Raw genomic sequence first — 15034 nt, forward strand, 5'->3', positions numbered from 1 at the left:
TATACCCTATACCCACCCAAGCAGGTGGCCTCTGCTGGAGTCAAGCTCTGATCCTTAGCCCAGCTCAGAATCAGAAAATGCCCTAGAGGGAAATAACAGGTAGGCAATGGTCCACTCATCTCCAGACAGTTCTTCCCTTTCTAAAAATTTAGTCCATTTATCCTTGTATTATAGCTTCTGTAACTCTCTGGTACCATTAATAATATGAGCTTTGTAATGTATCTGCTTTTTAAACTTTTTCTCAATGGAAGAGTTGGCCTTCCATGACCTATCCAAAAGCATCTGGATTCACAGTTTTGGCTATGCCCATGGCTAAACCACTGTCCACCCCCAAAATGCATACACGCTTTGCTACATTTTCCTTCACTGGATTCTTCGCTTATCGAAACATTGATGGCATTCCCTGATCATCCAGTTTTTGCCAGGCCCCTCACCCAGTTCTCTACTAAGAATCTGTGCTTCAGTGGGGGACACGCATTCAAGAGCTGGATCCCCCTGTGTCTGGTGGGACAGGGTTCACTACCTGTGCTGCAGGACTGGAAAGCCTCTGTCATCCTGAACATGCCAAGTGCACCCACCTGCCTGAAGGGGGTGGCTTTAGACCTGGAGAAGTTTTTTGGTTTTAGCCAGACTGTTTAGGAAAAGATTTAAGTAAATATTTGGCCAGGCATGGTGGCTCACGCCTGCAATCCCAACATTTTGGGAGGCCAAAGCAAGAGGATCACTTGAGCCCAGGAGCTGGAGACAAGCCTGGGTAACATAAGGAGACAATATCCCTACAAAAAAAATTAGCTAGCCAGGCATGGTGGTGCATACCTATGATCCCAGCTACACAGGAGGCTTGAGCCTGGAAGGTTGAAGCTGAAGCAAGCCATTAGTGCACCACTGTTATCTAGCCTGGATGATGGAGCGAGACCCTGTCTCAAAAAAGTAAACAACAAAAAAGATTTAAGCAAAGACTCGTGGTTCGAATTTTGGCCCTTGTGTCTCAAGTGAATGAGAAGGTTTGAGTGAAATATATGTATGTATTTTTTTTTCCTTTTTTTTGAGATAGGGTCTCACTTTGTCACCAAGGCTGGAGTGCAGTAGCATGATCTTAGCTCACTGCAACCTCTGCCTCCCAAGCTCAAGCAGTCCTCCCACCTCAGCCTCCCAAGCTCAAGCAGTCCTCCCACCTCAGCCTCCCAAGTAGCTGGGATTACAGGTATGCACCACCATACCTGGATAATTTTTTGTATTTTTGGTAGAGACGAGGTTTTACCACGTTGCTCAGGCTGGTCTCGAACTCCTGAGCTCAGGTGATCCACCTGCCTCGGCCTCCCAAAGTGCTGGAATGACAGGTGTGAGCCACTGCACCCAGCCTGAAATTTTTTTTTAATGGGAGATTTCAGTTCACCTCTCCCCCAGAAAAAAATCTAGATTTCTGTTGTTTCTTTAGAAACCAAGTGGTCCAATAACTGGTCTGTTACATATGGTAGCATTCAGCTGCAAATGCCACCCTAGGTGGGACATGCCCTCTCCAGCGGGGCCTGGGGCAAGGCAAGTGAGGGACCCAGGTGCTAAATGCCAGGCAAGCACATCATGGGCTTTTGCACCTCGAGGAGCAAATGCCTCCTACAAGTTCATGCAGCGGCCTCCCTTGAGGCCCAGCTCTGCTCTCCAGTGTCTCTCCTGTTTAACTGCCTTGTGCCTGCAGCCTGCCTAGTCCCTGCAGGCACAGACAAGGCTGAGTGAGCAAATCAGGCTCCTGCAAGCCAGAAGTCAATGGTGGCCCCTGGCACATGCCTGCTCCTCTTGTCACAACAGCAGATACAGTAACTCAGAAAAGCTCATTCTGCAAACTTCCTGCTTTCCTTCACTGCTGCTTAAATGTAGTGTTTATGTTAAAGTAATTAAAAACAACTTCATTATCCAGTGGGAGAGCAATTCTGTGCCCCTTTACAGCGTTCTGAGTCTTCCCTATATGGCTCAAATATGCCTCAAACAAGAAACCAGTTGCTAGGAGACCAGCAGGCAAACTTCAAGAGATGGGTGGTTTCTGCCTTTTCTCTCTGAACTTCTCTATCCAATCCCAGCCCAGGCCAGCCTATGGGTACATTTAGAAAAAGAAAAATAGAAAGCACACACACCACCCCCCATTCCATAACTTCAAAGGAGACTTTAGATGTGTTATTAGGGAAATCACAAAAGTGGTTTTGAACACAGAATAAAATATGATGACAACTTTTAAACTTGTACCCGTTAACTCTGCTGTCTGGCTTCTTTAGGATGCCAGCATGATGTGCTCGTAGAGAAACTCCTATGATGTTGTAAGGGCTTTTTTCCTTTTTCATTTCATGTTTCTTCTTCTGGAAATATGAGGGTGGTGGGTTGGACCACAGAAAGAAACCTAAAAAAAATTAAAGAACCAAAAATTATCCTATACTAAATTTGCAATGTAAAGCATCGACTTGGTTGGTCAGATAGCCTGGATCTTTTAAAAGGTATGGAAATTCAGTTAAATCATAAAAACATTAAAATATTCACAAAGAAAATATGCAACACCAATAACAGATTATAAAATGTCATGTGCCACAGGCATGTCTAATTTGTTCTTTTAGTGGCAGGCAGTAAACAGGATGTTGAGAAATTGAGATTGGGTCTCTACGTTGACAGAAGTCCCTTAGCATGGCACTGTTGTAAACAGGAACACTGCCAGCATCCCAGGCTAAGGATCCTGTGATCTTTTCAGCATTTCCTGAAGTTTTCTGTCTGGAACAGGCTGACCCTGGTATTATCCTGGGACCTCTTCTTTATGCCTGAAATAGCCAGAAAGACTGAAGGCTCACTCCAGCTTGCGAAGACCAAACTGCTTACTATTTAGCCCTTTACATAAACACCTCTGCTTTAAATCAGTGCCCAAAGTTGAGATGATTTTTAGTTTTTCACTTAAAACAAAAATATTTTTTACAGTATTTGTAAAACCAATTAAATATATTCCCTATTTTCAATGCCCTTGTTTTCTTCTGGTAGTTCAGTGATGTATATATAATACATGTTAGTGATTCAATGTGTCTTTTGTCTCTAGAATGATCTAGTTGATTTGGATATGTTATATGCATGATTTCTTTTCTCACTTTACTACTCATAACTAACAATCTCATTTTGAATTCTCCATTCTGGAAAGGGACTATTTCTTCAATTGTAATCCAGATAACCAGTTTCAGCCATTTTGGCATCAAATTTCAAAATTATTTCTAGTAAGTTTTAAGATTATTCCTTGTTTTCTGTAAATATTGTGTAAATAATCTGTGGTTATAATCAAAAACATCACTTAGCTAAACATTGAACACATAATATTATTTCAGACCTTCACACCTATTTCCTTGTCTTTGTTGAAACCTTTGACCTTGGCTGTTTATCAAGTCTTCCTTTGTCAGTTTAGTAATGGCATGAGTGCTTTTTTGATATGCAAGCCTGCTCACTTTTATTAGTGTTTCCACTTGTTAAATACATATGCAGTCGGCCGGGCGCAGTGGCTCACGCTTGTAATCCCAGCACTTTAGGAGGCTGAGGTACACGGATCACAAGGTAAGGAGCTCAAGATCATCCTGGCCAACATGGTGAAACCTGGTCTCTACTAAAAATACAAAATATATATATATATATATATAGCTGGGCGTGATAGCGGGCACCTGTAATCCTGGCTACTCGAGAGGCTGAGGCAGGAGAATCGCTTGAACCCGGGAAGTGCAGGTTACAGTGAGCTGAGATCATGCCACTGCACTCCAGCCTGGGCAACAAAGCAAGACTCTGTCTCAAAAAAAAAAAAAAAAAAAGTATGCAGTCCATTTTTCTGAAATTTTCTCTTTCTTTTCTCTTTTCAATCTTTTTTCTTTTCAGAGCTCTGCTGCCATATTTTCTATTATTTTGACTTATTCACATATTATCCAGGACCTAAATAAATTCAATGCAACTGTATTCTGAATGCATACAACTTTAAAATGTACCAATCAAAAACATGAATTGCCATAAGTGTAAAAATTAAAATATTAAAATTATGTTTTCAAAAAAATTTTTTCTCTAGAGTAGTCACACATTTTATTTTATTTATTTATTTATTTTAGATGGCATCTTGCTCTGTCACCCAGGCTGGAGTGTGAGTGCAGTGGCGTGATCTTGGCTCACTGCAACCTCCACTTCCTGGGTTAAAGCGATTCTCACTCTTTAGGAGGGAGAAGACTTTGAACTTAGTCTTCAAAGGAGCTGAGATTACAGGCATGTGCCACCACACCCAGCTAATTTTTGTAGTTTTAGTAGAGATGAGGTTTCACCATATTGGCCAGGCTGGTCTCGAACTCATGATCTCAAATTATCCTCCCACCTTGGCCTCCCAAAGTGCTGGGATTATAGGTGTGAGTCACTGTGCCCAGCCACACATTTTAAATTAAAAGACAGACCTGGCAAGGTGGCTCACATCTGTACTCCCAGCACTTTGGAAAGCTGAGGTGGGAGGATCACTTGAGTCCAGGAGTTCAAGACCAGCCTGGACAACATGGTGAGACCCTGCCTCTATTATTTAAAATTTTAAAAATTTAAAAAGATTTTTTAATGAAAATAAAAGACAAAATGTAAATAACATACAGTAAATCAAGCTTTTTCAAAAGCTGAAATTTTTAATATTTTGAATTTAGATAAAATCTTAAACATTTTTATAAAAATAGCACTATTTAAATTCTAGTGGTCATTTTCTATAGAGTTGACGATATAAAGGATCGACATTTCACTTCAAACATGTTACCTCTAGCCTTTACATACACACATTTAAGAGGAATACGTATTGTTTAATATTACAAAGCGCCCCTCAGCCACCATGCGTACCTGTTGTGAAAATCAAAGAACGGAAACCATGAATTAGAACACAAAGAGAAGCAAGAGAAAGGACTCAGCACTATTGAGAAGCAACACTTTGTTGTGCTTTGATGCTGGAAGAAAGTATCTGACAATTGAATTAATCTGTCTTCCCTCCGCCCTAGGCACTTCTAATACTTAAATCCTTTCCACGTTTCTGAGCAGCACAACCTGTAAACTTTCAAGTCACAGCCTCCTTTTGTTTGGAAGACACAGGGTGAAAGATAAGAAAGGCAATTTCAGGCCAGGCTTTGTGGCACATGCCTGTAATCCCAGCACTTTGGGAGGCCAAGGTGGTCGGATCTCTTAAGACCAGGAGTTCAAGACCAGCTTGGCTAACATGATGAAACCCCCATTTCTACTAAAAATACAAAAATTAGCCAGGTGTGGTGGTACGCACCTGTAGTCCCAGCTACTTGTGGGGCTGAGGCAGGAGGATCAATTGAGCCCAAGAAGTCAAGGCTGCAGTGAGTCATGATTATGCCACTGCACTCCAGCCTGGGTAACAGAGTAAGACCCTTTCTCTCAAAAAAGAGGGGGGTGGGGAAGGCAATTTCTCTGAGGCCTGAACAGTGTTCCTGAGGAAAGCATCTGTTCAGGGTTACAGGTGACCCTGGGGTAGCCACATCTGAGTGACAGAAGCGCTAGGCATTCTTTCACACATTGTGTGCCCCGGGGATATGTGGGCCCCATAAGAGGGACACGGTGCCCCTCTTGCCCAGGTTTAAGGGTGGCACTGTGAGGGCTCATTTCTCTGGGATAAGCCTGCCTAGGTCTGGGCTCGGGAGGCAGGAAGACTAGAATGCAATGTGAGCGCTTCCCACACTCAGAAAGGGGACCGGTGTGTCCAGGTTCTGAGCAGTCCCAGAGATGTGGCAGGGATCAGGGGAACATCCCATTGAACTCAGCAGGGGAGATGGGTCCAGCCTGTGCAGTGACCTCTGTGCCCTGGCTCAGCAGGAGGGCATCGAGGACCAGGGGTATGAAGACAAGGGGTCCGTAAACCTGCCAATGGCAACCAGAAGACCAGAGGCCTCTCCTGCCCGCGCCCACACCCGCACCCACACCCCGGGACCTTGATAGGACCTGGAGAGGGAAGGAGCAGAGCCTCTGTCATGAAAAGAATTGTATTCCAGCCTCGCCAGATTAGTTTTGAATTGAAGCAGGTAGAAAGAAAAGAAATGTGACATTTCTCACCTCATTTTGCTCAATAAAATCAGAATCCACCCCGGAAGTAAATTTGGTTGAGTCTTGACACGCTTCTCCAGCTCTTCTCTCCTCCACCACTGGAAGCGAGGGAAGCCCTTGGACTGGGGAAGTGTGGACGTCGGGGCCTTCCCTACCGGACAGCACTGCTGCTTCTGCAACCTGCCTTCCTGCTTCTGGGGACTGTCCCTGCCAGAGGCCCTAGTGGCCTGCATCAGATCGCCTGAGGGCCTCTCTCAGGTGTTGGTGGAGGGAGGTCATCTGGGTGGGAGAAGTTTTGCCATCAGCCTGAGGAGAGGACAATGGGGATTCTGGTCAGAAAACAATGCGAACCATCAACAGAATTTTTTTTTTTTTTTTTTTTTTTTGAGATGGAGTCTCACTTTGTAGTCCAGGCTGGAGTGCAGTGGCGCAATCTCTGCTCACTGCAACCTCTGCCTTCTGGGTTCAAACGATTCTCCTGCCTCAACCTCGGAGTAGCTAGGATTACAGACCACCACCACCACGCCAGGCTAATTTTTGTATTTTAGTAGAGAGGGAGTTTCGCCATGTTGGCCAGCTGGTCTTGAACTCCTGACCTCAAGTAAGTCACCTGCCTCAGCCTCCCAAAGTGCTGGGATTACAGGCGTGAGGCACCGCGCCCAGCAACAGAAGTTCTTTTTCCTCCGCCTGGCCTTCCAGGTTCAAGCAAAGCCAGTGTCATTTGCCCAAGCCTCTCAAGATCTCTTTGGCTTCCAGAGACTCCCTCTTTCTGGGTACTCCCCACCCCGGGTACCCAGAAAAGTCCTTGGAATAAATTGTGCTCCTCTTCCCCAGGGGTGGGGGGGCACCACTTGGCCAGCGAATGGTTACCCCTAAACTCACCCATGAGCTCAGACACTGAGAAGGCTGCAGGTACTGCTCAAATCGAAACAGGAGCTATCGAATCCCGGCACGGCCCCTGGCTCTGAGCCCAGTCTTCTTGCCTTCAGGATTTCTCCTGGCACAGAATCAGCCGGGGAACGTGCTCTTTCACTTGAACGCAAGTGAGGACTCGGGACAGCAGAGGGAGCCAGCAGCCCGCGGTTGGCGCTGAGGCCCGGCTTCTGAAATCCCATCTGTTCCCAGGGCTTGTTGGCGCCCCCCGTGCAAGTTGGGGAACACAGAAAATACAAGTTTTCTTAAACGAATGCCTCCCAGGAGATCAGAAACAGAGCCCGCTGGGGTTTTCTTACAAATTCGTAACCTGCGTGGCTCTCCCGTGCCAATTAAATAATCAGGAGGAAATACCGCGTTTGTCTATTAAAGCCTGGTGTTGCTTCTCAGAGACTCACGGTGTAATATCGGAGGGAATTTACCTTCCATTTGGATTCTTTTGCCATAAACAATTCTTCCTCTCCGCGGGAACTTGCATGTTGCCTCTTCCCCGCCCCCCCGGCCCTCAGAACGGTTACTCTGTGGGCACGCAGGAAAAGGTATGGGGGTCTCTGTGCTGAGCGCCCCAAGTGTCTCGTCTATAGGCAGACATTTTGATAAGCTAATCAACTCCTTAACCGACTATCTGATAATACCTGATTTTTAAAAAGGCATTCATAAAGTACTTTGTGCTACAGCAATATTTCCAAAGAGGGGCTGAACCCAAGTACTGCAATGAACCAGCACCTCGGATGCAATGCTGCTTTTCACCCAGCAACCCACGGCCAGGCCAGGCTTTCTTATTCCTGTTCTTCCGTCGAGGAGTCAGAATTATTTGCACCTCCTGCTCGTGTTCTCCACAGATTTCGTGGGGGCAGGTGTTGTGGGTTTCTGGAGATGAGCACTAACAGCTCTGCCACTCGGGACTTTGAGGAGCGCCCACTCTCCCTCCTGCGTTCTCTACTGGGGTATCTGGTTAGTTGTCAAGGCACCGTGCAGCCCCCACACCTATCTTCTCTGTGGCGCCACTGAGGTCTCAGCCCCACAACTTTCAACTGGACGCGGGTAGCCTCCACAGAAGAACATTGATCACTCAGCGACTTGGGGTGGAGAGATCCACACTGCAGAAGTTTATCAGAGGAGCCAAAGTTTGCCTTTATCTCACTCAGATACTACAGGATGCCTAGGGCTGAAGGAGCAGGGAGGGGCAGCGGGTCCAGGAGGGAACCTGGAAGGAGAAGTGAGAACAGGGGTTTTGGATTAAGCCTGGATTCAAAACAGGTGGAATGACACTTCCCAAGGAGGCCTGTTTTGTTTTGTTTTGTTTTCAAGAGATGGGGTCTCTCTGTGTTGCCCAGGCTAGCACAGTGGTTCAATCACGGCTAACTGCAGCTTTGGCCTCCTAGGCTTAAGGGATCCTCCCCCCTCAGCCTCCCAGGTAGCTGGGACTATGGGACTATCGATGTGAGCCACCACACCTTGCTAGTTGTTGTTTCTTCCCCCCAACCCTCCATCCCACCCCATCCCATAGAGACTGGGGTCTCACTTTGTTGTCCAGGCTGGTCTTGAACTCCTGGCTTCAAGCAATCCACCATTCTCAGCCTCCCAAAATGTTGGGATCAGGCATGAACCACCACACCTGGCCAAGAAGGCTTGTTTAAAATGATGCACCGAGGCCAGATCATGTCCATAATCCCAACATTTTGGAAGGCCGACGTGATTCCACTTCCTGCTGGAATTCCACTTCCTGCTTGATTCCACTTCCTGCTGCACCCTACAGCCAGTTCTCTGACAAGTTGAGGATGTGGGCTCAGCCGGCAGGGCATGTGGCTGAGCGCAGGAGGGAGATGTTGAGGAGTTGAAGCTGACAGGTCTCCCACGGCTGAGCTCACACCCAGTCTCAAGGTGCAGAAGGCCGGGCAGCCAGTCTGCCTCCCAGTACCTTTAGGTGACCAGGCAGAGGGTGTCATGGCCTTGCATGAATCCTGGCAACTGAAGTATGATGTCTGTCACTGGTGCTGCAGAGGAGGAAGCTCAAGAATGTAGCTGACTCCCAGACTCATGCTGTGCTGGCTGGGGCTTCCTCGTACTGCCTCACACTAGCTGCCTCCTGACTGCCTTTTGTACTCTTGTTCTTCTGCTAGACCTTACATGGTCTTCTGGAGGTGGTAAGGGCTGCCCCAAATATATAGCAAACCTTGCATTCTTAGGAGTGAAGTGCTGGCATAGAGAGCTGCTCTTTTTAGGTCTTTAGCTTGACTGAGCCAGGTGATCCTGGAGGTCACAAAGCCTCAGACCCTCTTGGGACCTGCAACAATTGTCAGCCTTTGCCATGGGGTTTCTGGGTTGAGATTCTTGGTCTTAGTGGAAAGAGGGGCTGGGGTGAAGTTTGATGTCCTCTTCCTCTGCCAGTCTCTTCTGATGGCAAACCATGGTACTTAGATAAAGCTGGTGAGAAAACCAGAACAGCGAGAGGAGTGGGGAACAGGAGGGCCTCACTGTTTAGCACAGATGCTCCAAAGGCCTGCCCTGTCCCCAGGATTACTTGAGGAATGGGGTAATTTCCCTTAGGTGAAATTAGTATTCAGCTGGGTTTTTTATGGCTCTTGACGGAAATTCTGGTATTCTGATCCTGATGGAGGAGTGAGGAGTCTGAAAGGAGAATGGGGCTGATTTTAGTGGAGAGAGAGAAGAGAGGCTGACTGTGGCAGTTGAGAGGTGGTATGAACTCTGACAAGCCCCTTCCTGAGGGAAGGAGCCTATTTCTCCTTTCTTTGACTCTGGGCTTGACAAAGTATGAGGAAGTAATGCTCTGACATTTCTGGACTGAGCTTTTAAGAAGGCTGGCAACTTCTGACCAGACATGGTGGCTCACGCCTGTAATCCCAGCACTTTGGGAGGCCGAGGCGGGTGGATCATTTGAGGTCAGGAGTTCAAGACCAGCCTGGCCAACATGGTGAAACCCCATCTCTACTAAAAATACAAAAATTAGCCAGGTGGTAGTGGCATGTGCCTGTAATCCCTGCTACTCAGGAGGCTGAGGCAGGAGAATTGCTTGAGCCTGGGAGGCAGAGGTTGTGGTGAGCTAAGATCACACCACTCCAAGACTGGCAACTTCTACTTTAGGCTCTTGGAGCCCGGAACACCATGTTGAAAGTCCAACCACCCTGCCAGAGAGAGTACATGCGAGCTTTTAGACTATATGGAGAGGGAAAGGAGCCCAGCTGAGCCCAGCCTTCCCTTCCACTGTCCCCATGAGGTGTCAAGATTGTGAGTGAAGCCACCTTGGACTCTCCCAACCACCTCAGCTGCCAGCTAAATACCTCTGAGTGACCCCAGTGAATGCCATATGGAGCAGAAGAATCACCCAGCTGAGCCCTGCCCAAATTCCCAACTTGTGAAACAGTAGATAAGAATATGCTTGTTGTTTTAAGCAACTAATTATGAAGTAGTTTAAGTGGCTATAGATAACCAGAACACTGGATAAAGGAAGAGGTCATGACCAGGAGCACTGACTCCCAGGTGCCCCTCTGTGGACCTTGGCAGGCAGTCAAGAGGCATTTGGGCTTTTGCTGGGGTTTACACTTGGAAACTGGGCTTATTTTGTTCCTCTCAATCTGTTGCTTTAGCAAGCCAACTGCAAGGACCTTGGGCACAGTTTTTTGATAGATGGGCTTCAAGGTATAAACTGGAAATCTCCTCTTTGTCTTGAAATTGCTGAAAACAGGGACCAACTTTGAAATCCATGCCTCCTACCTGCTCAAGGATAATGATACAGAACCAGCAGCAGAGGGTATTACAGCAACATCAATAACGAGATCTGATTAGACCTGAGTGTAAAATTAACATTGTTGCAGTTTGTCCTAAGGAGGAAAGAGTGTTATATACAATATTTACAAGTTGGTTTTGAAACAAAGATTTTAATTGGTTTCCAATAAGCAAATGCTTCTTAGTTTAAAAAAAGGCAAACCCAGGTGTAGTGTGGGATGAGGCTAAGAACTATCAGCCACTGAGTAAATGGCTGCTCCGAAGTTCCCTCTGTCCTCTCATGAAAGCACCATTCTGGCCAGACATTCCTCAACTATTGAGGAGTGGCAAAGCATTCACGAATCTGAAGTCTGACAACGCCCTCACCTTAACATGCTTCTCCCTGGCTCAGAAGAGCTGGCCAAGGGCTTTGGAAAGCTTAGGACAGAGTTTCCTTGAAGAGTAGTTCAGTGCCCACCCAAGTCATACATACCAGGGCCACTTATTAAAATGAAGGCTCTATGATTCCAGCTTGGATCTATTAACACTGAATCTCTGAGCCTGGAGTCCAGAAATAGGAATATAACAACTTCTCTAGGTGATGCTCATGCATTCTTAAGTCTGAGAACCATTGAGTTTCTCAAAGCCTCTTTTATCTTCAGATTTGCCTGGAATTCAATAGGAAGATATCTCCTTGAATTGAAATTCATAGAGGGAAACTCTCTCTATATTAAATGAGAGAATATTGAAACACTCTTTTTTTTTTTAAGATGGAGTCTCGCTGTGTCACCCAGGCTGGAGTGCAGTGGCACTATCTTGGCTCACCACAACCTCCACTCCCAGGTTTTCGGCTTCAGCCTCCCAAGTAGCTGGGATTGCATGCCTGCCACCATGCCCAGTTAATTTTTGTATTTTTAGTAGAGATGGAGTTTCACCATGTTGGCCAGGCTGGACTCGAACTTCTGACCTCAAGTGATCTTCCTGCCTTGGCCTCCCAAAGTGCTGGGATTACAGGCGTGAGTCACCACACCTGGCCAAGAGAGACTGTTGAAGAATTTTAAAGGCCCCTGTCCTCTAAGAGCCTTCCAGGAGAGGTTGTTTCCTCTCAGTCCTCTGGCCTTAAGGTACACTTTTGTTGTCTTTCCTGTTCCCTAACCCCTACCCCATTTACAACCCTATGCCAATGATGCTGCTGTCTAGATCTCTTGGGCAAAGCTTCATGCAACCAGGCCATGCAGGGGACTGATAGGTTGAGACCAGCAAGACTGAGAAAATACAGATTAAATATTGGTTCTAGAATCAGAGGGCTGTGTTTGAATCCCAGTTCTGCCATTCACCATGCACTATTCTACTGCAAACAAATTATTTAACCTTTCTATGACTCTGTTGATTGTTCTGTAAAATGGGGACATTAATAGCATCCATCTCACAGGACTATTGTGAGGACTCAATAGGATAATGCACACAAAGTGATTATCTCCTTAATACATGTTAGATATGATTATAATATGGTGGGAAGGGGGCTGGAAGCCATGACAAATGAGGAAAAGTCGAGGAAATAGAGAATTTTTATCCTGGGGAAGACATGACATTGGGAAGACCTGACATTTTCTAAAAAATTAGTGGTTATTATCTGGGAAGAGAAACATATTTGTTTGTATAACTTGAAGTGATAGGACTGGAAGTAGTTGTAAAAATTAAAGGGAGATCAGGCATGGTGGCTTACACCTGTAATCTCAGCACTTTGGGAGGCCAAGGCAGGAGGATGGCTTGAGCCCAGGAGTTCAAGGTCACAGTGACCCATGATCACACCACTGGTCTCCAGCCTGGGCCACAGAGAGAGACCCTGTCAAACAAAAACGTTAAAAGGAAATGGACTTCCCCTGAATAAAAGGAAGAATTGAAAGATCAAGTGTGCAGCCTCAGGAAGTAGAGAGTTCCCCATCACGCGTGTAACCAAAGACAGGTGGCTGAACATGTGGCAGGACAATGAGGCAGAGCTTGGAACCTGGGCTGGGAGATAGAATATATAAACTTTAAAGATTCTTTCCATCTTGATTCTGTGATTCATGATTCTAAGTTTACTTAAAGACAGCAAGTGTCCACTAAAAATGTGAAGAGATAGGTTATTTGCAAAGTGATTCTTAAAGCTGGTTTCTACTTCAAGCTCAGGACACCGCCCAATCACCACTGATCAGCTGCCTTGGAGACAAAATCTGTTCCCTATAACTTGCATTCACTGGTCCCTATTTTGCCTCCTGGGCCACAAAGATCAAGGCCAGTTTTTTTTTTTTCTTTTTTCTTTTTTCTGAGATGGAGTCTCACTCTGTTGCTTAGGCTGGAGTGCAGTGGTACCATCTTGGCCCACTGCAACCTCCGCCTCCTGGGTTCAAGCAGTTCTCTGCCTCAGCTTCCTGAGTACCTGGGATTACAGGCACCCACCACCATGCCCAGCTAATTTTTTTGTATTTTTTAGTAGAGATGGGGTTTCACCATCTTGGCCAGGCTGGTCTTGAACTCCTGACCTTGTGATCTGCCCTCCTTGGTCTCCCAAAGTGCTGGAATTACAGGTGTGAGCCACTGTGCCTGGCCACCAATTTGTCTTTCACACCACGGTTTTTCAAATCCTTAGTGAGCAGTGAGTCCACACCCCTGCTCCCCAACATGCACCAGGTCTTGTCTTTCCTTAAGTAGAATTGCTTGTTGGCAGTGCCTGTCAATGAAGTCCTCACGCCCACTCCAGCTAGTGTTGTTTATATTAAGCTAGGCAGCATTTATGGTGCATGTTTTAATAGGCATAGCGTCATTAATTTGAAATGTACCTACATTGGGCTGAGTTTATCTTTGTACTAATTAAAAAAAAAAGAGTTTGCTAAGCATATTTATTGTCTTAAGATTACAGAGCAATGTTTAAGCTTCTTATGAGAAGTAACTGTTTCAAATACCCTTAAGCTCGTTAAAAAAATTACTTGGTCACTTACAAATCCATCCTACCTTTTCACTAAGACAAGTGACTAAAGGACCACCTCCTGGCAACTTTATTAGTAATTTACTGTTTGCTCTTTGAATTGACATAAAACTCCCTTCTTAAATGTTTTTCACTCCCAGGAACACAGGGTAGGTGAGGGTGGGTGGGCTTATGATGGGGGTGTGGTTTGGGGAAGGAAATGGCTTCCTTGGGTTTGGTGATGGGATTCAGAGGACACCAACTCAAATGCCTTCATACCAGGCAAGTTACCTAGATGTGTGCAGTGAGCTGGGAGCACTTAAGGCAATATGGAGTGGGAACATCAGTGGCAAACTGGAGAAACCATCCCCTCCCAAGCAGTTTATACTTTTGCAAAAGAGTTGGATTTTATTGGCAGATAGCCATTTTGTGATGCTTTTCTTAAACGCTGAATTACAGTCTTGCACAGGAGAGAGATGATTGGGTGAGCTTATTAGAGATTCAGGGGTGCACTAACAAGATCTAATGTATAGGGAGTTCGGGCCACTTAAAAGGACACGACACTTTGGGTAAGAAAAATGAATCAGATGCATCAACAGAACCTACGATGAGATCTTTGAAGGAATACATTTACATAAAGACAGGGAGTAAGGTTCCCAGAACTTAGGGTATTTTGTCTAGGAGATCATTCAGGTTGAAAATGGGTCACGAGAGATACAGATGGAAGGATAAAATGAGCTGCGTGAGTTTAAAGGTGGGGCTGTGCCCGGCAGAGGAGCTGATTAGGAGGCATAATGAGATGCGCTAATTGAGAGTAAGTAATGGAAGGAACTTTGAGAGATGCCTGTTCACAGGACTGAAGGCAAGTGGGACTGAAAGGGTATAATGAGAGGTGTCATGAGGGAAGGGAAGGTGGAACGCTCTCTTGGGTCTCAGGTGTGATGACTCACACAAACACAGGCAAGACAGGAGATGTCCGATTTGAAAGGGTGGAGGACCGGAAGGGCATAATCTGACAAGGTGCAAGGAAGCACAATGCTGGCAGGCCCAGGAGAGGAGGGGGATCCGCAGAGAGGAGCAATAGAGGGGGCTAGGCACTAGGAATGAAAACCCCAGGGTGATAATTATCTTCTCAGAAAAGACAGCCGTGTCTTCGAGTGTTTGAGTCAGTTTTTGTAAAGGATACAGAGGAGCCGCAACTCCTTCCTTCTGTCTTTTCTTTGGACAATAGCAGAGAAAACAGGCTATTGTGCAGCATGGGCCCTGAAGTAAACATTTCTGAACCATGTGGGACGGGGATGAGGGCAGTTGTGAAATGTGCTTTTCTTGTAACTTTGAGGTTTCATAGGA

This window comes from Colobus angolensis, unplaced genomic scaffold (genome assembly GCF_000951035.1).
Source record: "Colobus angolensis palliatus isolate OR3802 unplaced genomic scaffold, Cang.pa_1.0 Scaffold3, whole genome shotgun sequence".
Lineage (NCBI taxonomy): Eukaryota > Metazoa > Chordata > Mammalia > Primates > Cercopithecidae > Colobus > Colobus angolensis.